This window comes from Bos taurus, chromosome Y, assembly GCF_002263795.3.
Source record: "Bos taurus isolate L1 Dominette 01449 registration number 42190680 breed Hereford chromosome Y, ARS-UCD2.0, whole genome shotgun sequence".
NCBI classification, from domain to species: Eukaryota; Metazoa; Chordata; class Mammalia; order Artiodactyla; family Bovidae; genus Bos; species Bos taurus.
This window is the reverse complement of record NC_082638.1, coordinates 16,639,054-16,648,093: the sequence shown is the minus strand read 5'-3', so window position 1 is coordinate 16,648,093 and position 9,040 is coordinate 16,639,054.

Below are 9,040 nucleotides of genomic sequence, written 5' to 3'. Positions count from 1 at the left end.
ATCTCGGTCCCTGCGCTGAACCTGGCCGGGCTCCTACCGCCTGGAAATCCTCCTGAAGCTGCATCTCGGTCCCTGCGCTCAACCGGTTTAGGTCTGGCCCTTGTTCGATTCGCCCAGCACAGACTCCTGAGCCCCCATCTCTGTGCCTGCCCTGAAGGAGGCTGGGTCCCGCCCATGGCCCGGCCCCGACAAACACAACTGAGCCCACCGCCCGGTGCCTGCACTGAACCAGGCTGGCTCCAGCCCTCGGGCAAGACCCTGACAAACACTCCTGAGCCAACCGCCCGGTGCCTGCTCTGAACCAGGCTGGCTCCTGCCCTCGGGCAAGACCCTGACGAACACTCCTGAGCCAGCCGCCCGGTGCCTGCACTGGCCCAGGCTGGCTCCTGCCCTCAGGCAAGACCCTGACAAACACTCCTGAGCCAACCGCCCGGTGCCTGCTCTGAACCAGGCTGGCTCCTGCCCTCGGGCAAGACCCTGACAAACACTCCTGAGACCACCCCGGGTCCCTGCACTGAAGTAGGCTGGCTCCTGCCTTCCTTCAAGCACCTGGCAAAGAAACCACGGGAGACTCCAGCTCGCTCCCTTCCGTCCACTTCGCTGTGTCCTGCCCTTGGTCCCTCGCCGGGACAAAGCCCTGATCCCGCAACTCACTCCCGGCACTGAACCCGCCTCGGGGGCTTGGACTGCTTCAAGACCCCGAGAAATACATCTCGGTCGGCGCACTGAAGAAGCAGTTTAGGGCCTGCCCTTCTTCGATTCCCGTGACACACACTCCTGAGCCCACAGCTGCGTGCCCGCCCTGAATTCGGATGGATGCTGCCCTTGGGCAACACCCCCACCGCCCCCAAACTCACACAAAACACTCCTGAGCGTTCATCTCGGTCCCTGAGCTCAACCACGGTGGTTTCTGCCTCTGGCCAAGGCCCTCGACAATCAATCCTGAGCCCAAACCTGGCCCCCTGGCCCTGAACGACGGTGAGTCCTCCCCTTGTTCAAACGCCCGGAATCATTGCTGCGCCCTCATCTCACGCGCTGCACTAAACCACGCAGAGTTCCGCCCTTCCTGAAGTGCCCGTCTAAAGTCCTGGGCCCCGTCTCGGTCACTGAACTGAACCAGTCGAGGTCCTGCCCTTTGTGCGGGCCCCTAGCACAGACTCCCGACCCAAACCTCTCGGTCCCTGCAGTCAAGCAGGCGTTCTTTGGACTTTCCATGTTCGAGTCCCGGGAACATCATCCTGAGCGCGCCTCTCAGTGCCTGCCCCGAAGCAGGCTGGGTCCTTCCCATGTTCAAGCCCCGAGAAGCACTCTCGAGCCCACATCGGGTTCCCTGCCCTCAATCAGGCTAGGTCCTACCCTTGGACCGACCCCCGGCAAGCACTCCTGAGCCTGCCTCGGTCGCTCCCTCAATTGGGCGGTGCACGGCACTTCTTCCCGACCCTGACAACACTCCTGAGCCAACACCTCGGTCCCTGCACGGGACGAGGCTGGGTCCCACCCGGCGTCAGTCCCCCGACAGACCCGCCTGAGCCTGCCTCGCGGCCACGGCACGCACCTAGGCTGGGGCCTCCCGTTGGGCACTGTGCCGTGCAACGCCCCTGAGTCAACATCTCCTTCCCTGCACCGGCCGCGGCTCCCTTGAGCAAGCACTTGCTGAAGCCATTGGCAAATGCGCCTTTACCCACCCCTCGGGCGCTGCTCTGAACCAGTCGAGGTCCTGCCCTTGGGCGCTACCTCAACACGTCCTCCTGAGGTGACCTCTCGCTCTCTGCCCTGAAGGCGTGCGCGTCCTGCCCACGGTCCGACCTCGAGAAACCCTCCTGAGGGCGCATCTCGGTCCCTGCACAGAGACAGGGTGGGCCGTGCCGTCGTTCAATCACCCGAAAAACACGGTAGAGCCCGCATCTTGGTCCCCGCGGTGAACCTGGCCGGGTTCCTACCCCCAGGAAATACTCCTGAAGCTGCATCTCGGTCCCTGCCCTGAACCGGTCTAGGTCTAGCCCTTGTTCGGGACGCACATCACAGGCTCCTGAGCCCCCATCTCTGTGCCTGCCCTGAAGGAGGCTTGGTCCCGCCCACGGCCCGGCGCCGACAAACACCCCTGAGCCCACCGCCCGGTGCCTGCATTGAACCAGGCTGGCTCCTGCCCTCAGGCAAGACCCGGACAAACACTCCTGAGCCCACCGCCCCGTGCCTGCACTGAACCAGGCTGGCCCCCTCCCTAGGGCAAGACCCTGACAAACACTCCTGTGACCTCCCCGGGTCTCTGCACTGAAGCAGGCTGGCTCCTGCCTTCGTGCAAGCACCTGGCAAAGTAACCACCGGGAGACTCCAGCTCGCTCCGTGCCCGTCCACGTCGCTGTGTCCTGCCTTTGGTCCCTCGCCGGGACAAAGCCCTGATCCCGCAACTCACTCCCGGCACTGAACCCGCAACGGGGGCTTGGCCTGCTTCAACACCCCGAGAAATGCATCTCGGTCGGCGCACTGAAGAAGCAGTTTAGGGCCTGCCCTTCTTCGATTCTCGTGACACACACTCCTGAGCCCACAGCTGCGTGCCCGCCCTGAACTCGGATGGATGCTGCCCTTGAGCAACACCCCCTCCCCGCACACACACACACAAAACACTCCTGAGCGTTCATCTCGGTCCCTGAGCTCAACCACGGAGGTTTCTGCGTCTGGCCAAGGCCCCCGACAAACAATCCTGAGCCCAAACCTGGCCCCCTGGCCCCGAACGACGGTGAGGCCTCCCCTTGTTCAAACCCCTCAGAATCACTGCTGCGCCCTCATCTCACGCGCTGCACCAAACCAGGCTGGGTTCCGCCCTTCCTGAAGTGCACGTCTAATCTCCCGAGCCCCGTCTCTGTCACTGAACTGAACCAGTCGAGGTCCTGCCCTTGTGCGGGACCTTAGCACAGACTCCCGACCCCACCTCTCGGTCCCTGCAGTCAAGCAGGCGTTTGTTGGACTTTGCATATTCGTGTCCCGGACACATAATCCTGAGCGCGCATCTCAGTCCCTGCCCCGAAGCAGGCTGGGTCCTTCCCATGTTCAAGCCCCGAGAAGCATTCCTGAGCCCACATCGGGTAGCCTGCCCTCAATCAGGCTAGGTCCTGCCCTTGGCCCGACCCCCGGCAAACACTCCTGAGCTTGCATCGGTCGCTGCCCTCAACTGGGCGGTGCCCGGCACTTCTTCCCGACCCTGACAAACACTCCTGACCCAACACCTCGGTCCCTGCTCGGGACGAGGCTGGGTCCCGCCCAGTGTCAGTCCCCCGACAGGCCCTCCTGAGCCTGCCTCGCGGCCACGGCACGCACCTAGGCTGGGGCCTCCCCTGCTGCACAGCGCCACCCAACGGCCCTGGGCCAACATCTCCTTCCCTGCCCCGGCCAGGGCTCCGGCAAGCAATTGCCGAAGCCACCGGCAAATGCGCCTGTGCCCGCCCCTCGGGCGCTGCACTGAACCAGTCGAGGTTCTGCCCTTGGGAGCTACCTCAACACGTCCTCCTGAGGCCTCCTCTCGCACTCTGCCCTGAAGCCGTGCGCGTCCTGCCCACGATCAGACCTCGAGAAACCCTCCTGAGGGAGCATCTCGGTCCCCGCACAGAGACAGGGTGGGCCGTGCCCTCGTTCAGTCACCCGGGAAACACTGCTGAGCCCGCATCTTGATCCCCGCGCTAAACCTGGCCGGGGTCCTACCCCCAGGAAATACTCCTGAAGCAGCATCTCTGTCCCTGCCCTGAACCGGTCTAGGTCTGGCCCTTGTTCGATTCACTCAGCACAGACTCCTGAGCCCCCATCTCTGTGTCTGCCCTGAAGGAGGCTGGGTCCTGCCCATGCCCGGCGCCGACAGACACTCCTGAGACCACCGCCCGGGGCCTGCCCTGAACCAGGCTGGTCCCTGCCCTCGGGCAAGACCCTGACAAACACTCCTGAGCCCACCGCCCGGTGCCTGCTCTAAACCAGGCTGGCTCCTGCCCTCGGGCAATACCATGACAAACACTCCTGGGCCCCCCGCCCGGTGTCTGCACTGATCCAGGCTGGCTCCTGCCCTCGGTCAAGACCCTGGCAAACACTCCAGAGCCCACTCCGGATCCCTGCACCGAAGCAGGCTGGCTCCTGCCTTCGTTCAAGCACCTGGCAAAGTAACCGCCGGGAGACTCCAGCTCGCTCCCTGCCCGTCCACTTCGCTGTGTCCTGCATTTGGTCCCTCTCCGGGACAAAGCTGTGATCCCGCAGCTCACTCCCGGCACTGAAGCCACCTCTGGGGCTTGGCCTGCTTCAAGACCCCGAGAAATACATCTCGGTCGGCGCACTGAAGAAGCAGTCTAGGGCCTGCCTTCTTCGATTCCCGCGACACACACTCCTGAGCCCACAGCTGCGTGCGCGCCCTGAACTCGGATGGATGCTGCCCTTGGGCAACCCCCCCACCCTCCTCCCCCCACCAAACACACAAACACTCCTGAGCGTTCATCTCGGTCCCTGAGCTCAACCACGGTGGTTTCTGCCTCTGGCCAAGGCCCCCGACAAACAATCCTGAGCCCAAACCTGGCCCCCTGGCCCCCTGGCCCCGAACAATGGTGAGTCCTCCCCTTGTTCCAACCCCCCGGAATCACTGCTGTGCCCTCATCTCACGCGCTGAACTAAACCAAGCACGGTCGTGCCCTTCCAGAAGAGCCCGTCTAAATTCCTGAGCCCCGTCTCGGTCACTGAACGGAACCAGTCGAGGTCCTGCCCTTGTGCGAGCGCCTAGTACAGACTCCCGACCCCACCTCTTGGTCCCTGTAGTCCAGAACGTGTTCGTTGGATTTTCCATGTTCAAGTCCCTGGAACATAATCCTGAGAGCGCATCTGAGTCCATGCCCCGAAGCAGGCTGTGTCCTTCCCATGTTCAAACCCCGTGAAGCACTCCTGAGCCCACATCGGGTTCCCTGCCTTCAATCAGGCTAGGTCCTGCCCTTGGCCCGACCCCCGGCAAACACTCCTGAGCCTGCATCGGTCGCTGCCCTCAACAGGGCGATGCACGGCGCTTCTTCCGAACCCTGACAAACACTCCGGAGCCAACACCTGGGTCCCTGCACTGGACGAGGCTGGGTCCCGCCCGGCGACAGTCCGCCGACAGACCCTCCTGAGCCTGCCTCGCAGCCATGGCTTGCACCGAGGCTGGGGCCTCCCTTTGTGCACGGCTCCCTGCAACGCCCCCGAGCCCACATCTCCTTCCCTGCACCGGCCGCGGCTACTGCAAGCACTTGCTGAAGACACCGGCAGATGCGCCTGTGCCCACCCCTCGGGCGCTGCGCTGAACCAGTCGAGGTCCGGCCCTTGGGAGCTACCTCAACACGTCCTCCTGAGGTCACATCTAGCTCTCTAACCTGAAGCCGAGCGCGTCCTGCCCACTTTTCGACCTCGAGAAACCCTTCAGAGGGCGCATCTCGGTCCCTGCACAGAGACAGGGTGGGCCGTGCCCTCGTTCAATTAGCCGGGAAACACTGCTGAGCCCGCATCTCGGTCCCTGCGCTGAACCTGGCCGGGCTCCTACCGCCTGGAAATCCTCCTGAAGCTGCATCTCGGTCCCTGCGCTCAACCGGTTTAGGTCTGGCCCTTGTTCGATTCGCCCAGCACAGACTCCTGAGCCCCCATCTCTGTGCCTGCCCTGAAGGAGGCTGGGTCCCGCCCATGGCCCGGCCCCGACAAACACAACTGAGCCCACCGCCCGGTGCCTGCACTGAACCAGGCTGGCTCCAGCCCTCGGGCAAGACCCTGACAAACACTCCTGAGCCAACCGCCCGGTGCCTGCTCTGAACCAGGCTGGCTCCTGCCCTCGGGCAAGACCCTGACGAACACTCCTGAGCCAGCCGCCCGGTGCCTGCACTGGCCCAGGCTGGCTCCTGCCCTCAGGCAAGACCCTGACAAACACTCCTGAGCCAACCGCCCGGTGCCTGCTCTGAACCAGGCTGGCTCCTGCCCTCGGGCAAGACCCTGACAAACACTCCTGAGACCACCCCGGGTCCCTGCACTGAAGTAGGCTGGCTCCTGCCTTCCTTCAAGCACCTGGCAAAGAAACCACGGGAGACTCCAGCTCGCTCCCTTCCGTCCACTTCGCTGTGTCCTGCCCTTGGTCCCTCGCCGGGACAAAGCCCTGATCCCGCAACTCACTCCCGGCACTGAACCCGCCTCGGGGGCTTGGACTGCTTCAAGACCCCGAGAAATACATCTCGGTCGGCGCACTGAAGAAGCAGTTTAGGGCCTGCCCTTCTTCGATTCCCGTGACACACACTCCTGAGCCCACAGCTGCGTGCCCGCCCTGAATTCGGATGGATGCTGCCCTTGGGCAACACCCCCACCGCCCCCAAACTCACACAAAACACTCCTGAGCGTTCATCTCGGTCCCTGAGCTCAACCACGGTGGTTTCTGCCTCTGGCCAAGGCCCTCGACAATCAATCCTGAGCCCAAACCTGGCCCCCTGGCCCTGAACGACGGTGAGTCCTCCCCTTGTTCAAACGCCCGGAATCATTGCTGCGCCCTCATCTCACGCGCTGCACTAAACCACGCAGAGTTCCGCCCTTCCTGAAGTGCCCGTCTAAAGTCCTGGGCCCCGTCTCGGTCACTGAACTGAACCAGTCGAGGTCCTGCCCTTTGTGCGGGCCCCTAGCACAGACTCCCGACCCAAACCTCTCGGTCCCTGCAGTCAAGCAGGCGTTCTTTGGACTTTCCATGTTCGAGTCCCGGGAACATCATCCTGAGCGCGCCTCTCAGTGCCTGCCCCGAAGCAGGCTGGGTCCTTCCCATGTTCAAGCCCCGAGAAGCACTCTCGAGCCCACATCGGGTTCCCTGCCCTCAATCAGGCTAGGTCCTACCCTTGGACCGACCCCCGGCAAGCACTCCTGAGCCTGCCTCGGTCGCTCCCTCAATTGGGCGGTGCACGGCACTTCTTCCCGACCCTGACAACACTCCTGAGCCAACACCTCGGTCCCTGCACGGGACGAGGCTGGGTCCCACCCGGCGTCAGTCCCCCGACAGACCCGCCTGAGCCTGCCTCGCGGCCACGGCACGCACCTAGGCTGGGGCCTCCCGTTGGGCACTGTGCCGTGCAACGCCCCTGAGTCAACATCTCCTTCCCTGCACCGGCCGCGGCTCCAGCAAGCACTTGCTGAAGCCATTGGCAAATGCGCCTTTACCCACCCCTCGGGCGCTGCTCTGAACCAGTCGAGGTCCTGCCCTTGGGCGCTACCTCAACACGTCCTCCTGAGGTGACCTCTCGCTCTCTGCCCTGAAGGCGTGCGCGTCCTGCCCACGGTCCGACCTCGAGAAACCCTCCTGAGGGCGCATCTCGGTCCCTGCACAGAGACAGGGTGGGCCGTGCCGTCGTTCAATCACCCGAAAAACACGGTAGAGCCCGCATCTTGGTCCCCGCGGTGAACCTGGCCGGGTTCCTACCCCCAGGAAATACTCCTGAAGCTGCATCTCGGTCCCTGCCCTGAACCGGTCTAGGTCTAGCCCTTGTTCGGGACGCACATCACAGGCTCCTGAGCCCCCATCTCTGTGCCTGCCCTGAAGGAGGCTTGGTCCCGCCCACGGCCCGGCGCCGACAAACACCCCTGAGCCCACCGCCCGGTGCCTGCATTGAACCAGGCTGGCTCCTGCCCTCAGGCAAGACCCGGACAAACACTCCTGAGCCCACCGCCCCGTGCCTGCACTGAACCAGGCTGGCCCCCTCCCTAGGGCAAGACCCTGACAAACACTCCTGTGACCTCCCCGGGTCTCTGCACTGAAGCAGGCTGGCTCCTGCCTTCGTGCAAGCACCTGGCAAAGTAACCACCGGGAGACTCCAGCTCGCTCCGTGCCCGTCCACGTCGCTGTGTCCTGCCTTTGGTCCCTCGCCGGGACAAAGCCCTGATCCCGCAACTCACTCCCGGCACTGAACCCGCAACGGGGGCTTGGCCTGCTTCAACACCCCGAGAAATGCATCTCGGTCGGCGCACTGAAGAAGCAGTTTAGGGCCTGCCCTTCTTCGATTCTCGTGACACACACTCCTGAGCCCACAGCTGCGTGCCCGCCCTGAACTCGGATGGATGCTGCCCTTGAGCAACACCCCCTCCCCGCACACACACACACAAAACACTCCTGAGCGTTCATCTCGGTCCCTGAGCTCAACCACGGAGGTTTCTGCGTCTGGCCAAGGCCCCCGACAAACAATCCTGAGCCCAAACCTGGCCCCCTGGCCCCGAACGACGGTGAGGCCTCCCCTTGTTCAAACCCCTCAGAATCACTGCTGCGCCCTCATCTCACGCGCTGCACCAAACCAGGCTGGGTTCCGCCCTTCCTGAAGTGCACGTCTAATCTCCCGAGCCCCGTCTCTGTCACTGAACTGAACCAGTCGAGGTCCTGCCCTTGTGCGGGACCTTAGCACAGACTCCCGACCCCACCTCTCGGTCCCTGCAGTCAAGCAGGCGTTTGTTGGACTTTGCATATTCGTGTCCCGGACACATAATCCTGAGCGCGCATCTCAGTCCCTGCCCCGAAGCAGGCTGGGTCCTTCCCATGTTCAAGCCCCGAGAAGCATTCCTGAGCCCACATCGGGTAGCCTGCCCTCAATCAGGCTAGGTCCTGCCCTTGGCCCGACCCCCGGCAAACACTCCTGAGCTTGCATCGGTCGCTGCCCTCAACTGGGCGGTGCCCGGCACTTCTTCCCGACCCTGACAAACACTCCTGACCCAACACCTCGGTCCCTGCTCGGGACGAGGCTGGGTCCCGCCCAGTGTCAGTCCCCCGACAGGCCCTCCTGAGCCTGCCTCGCGGCCACGGCACGCACCTAGGCTGGGGCCTCCCCTGCTGCACAGCGCCACCCAACGGCCCTGGGCCAACATCTCCTTCCCTGCCCCGGCCAGGGCTCCGGCAAGCAATTGCCGAAGCCACCGGCAAATGCGCCTGTGCCCGCCCCTCGGGCGCTGCACTGAACCAGTCGAGGTTCTGCCCTTGGGAGCTACCTCAACACGTCCTCCTGAGGCCTCCTCTCGCACTCTGCCCTGAAGCCGTGCGCGT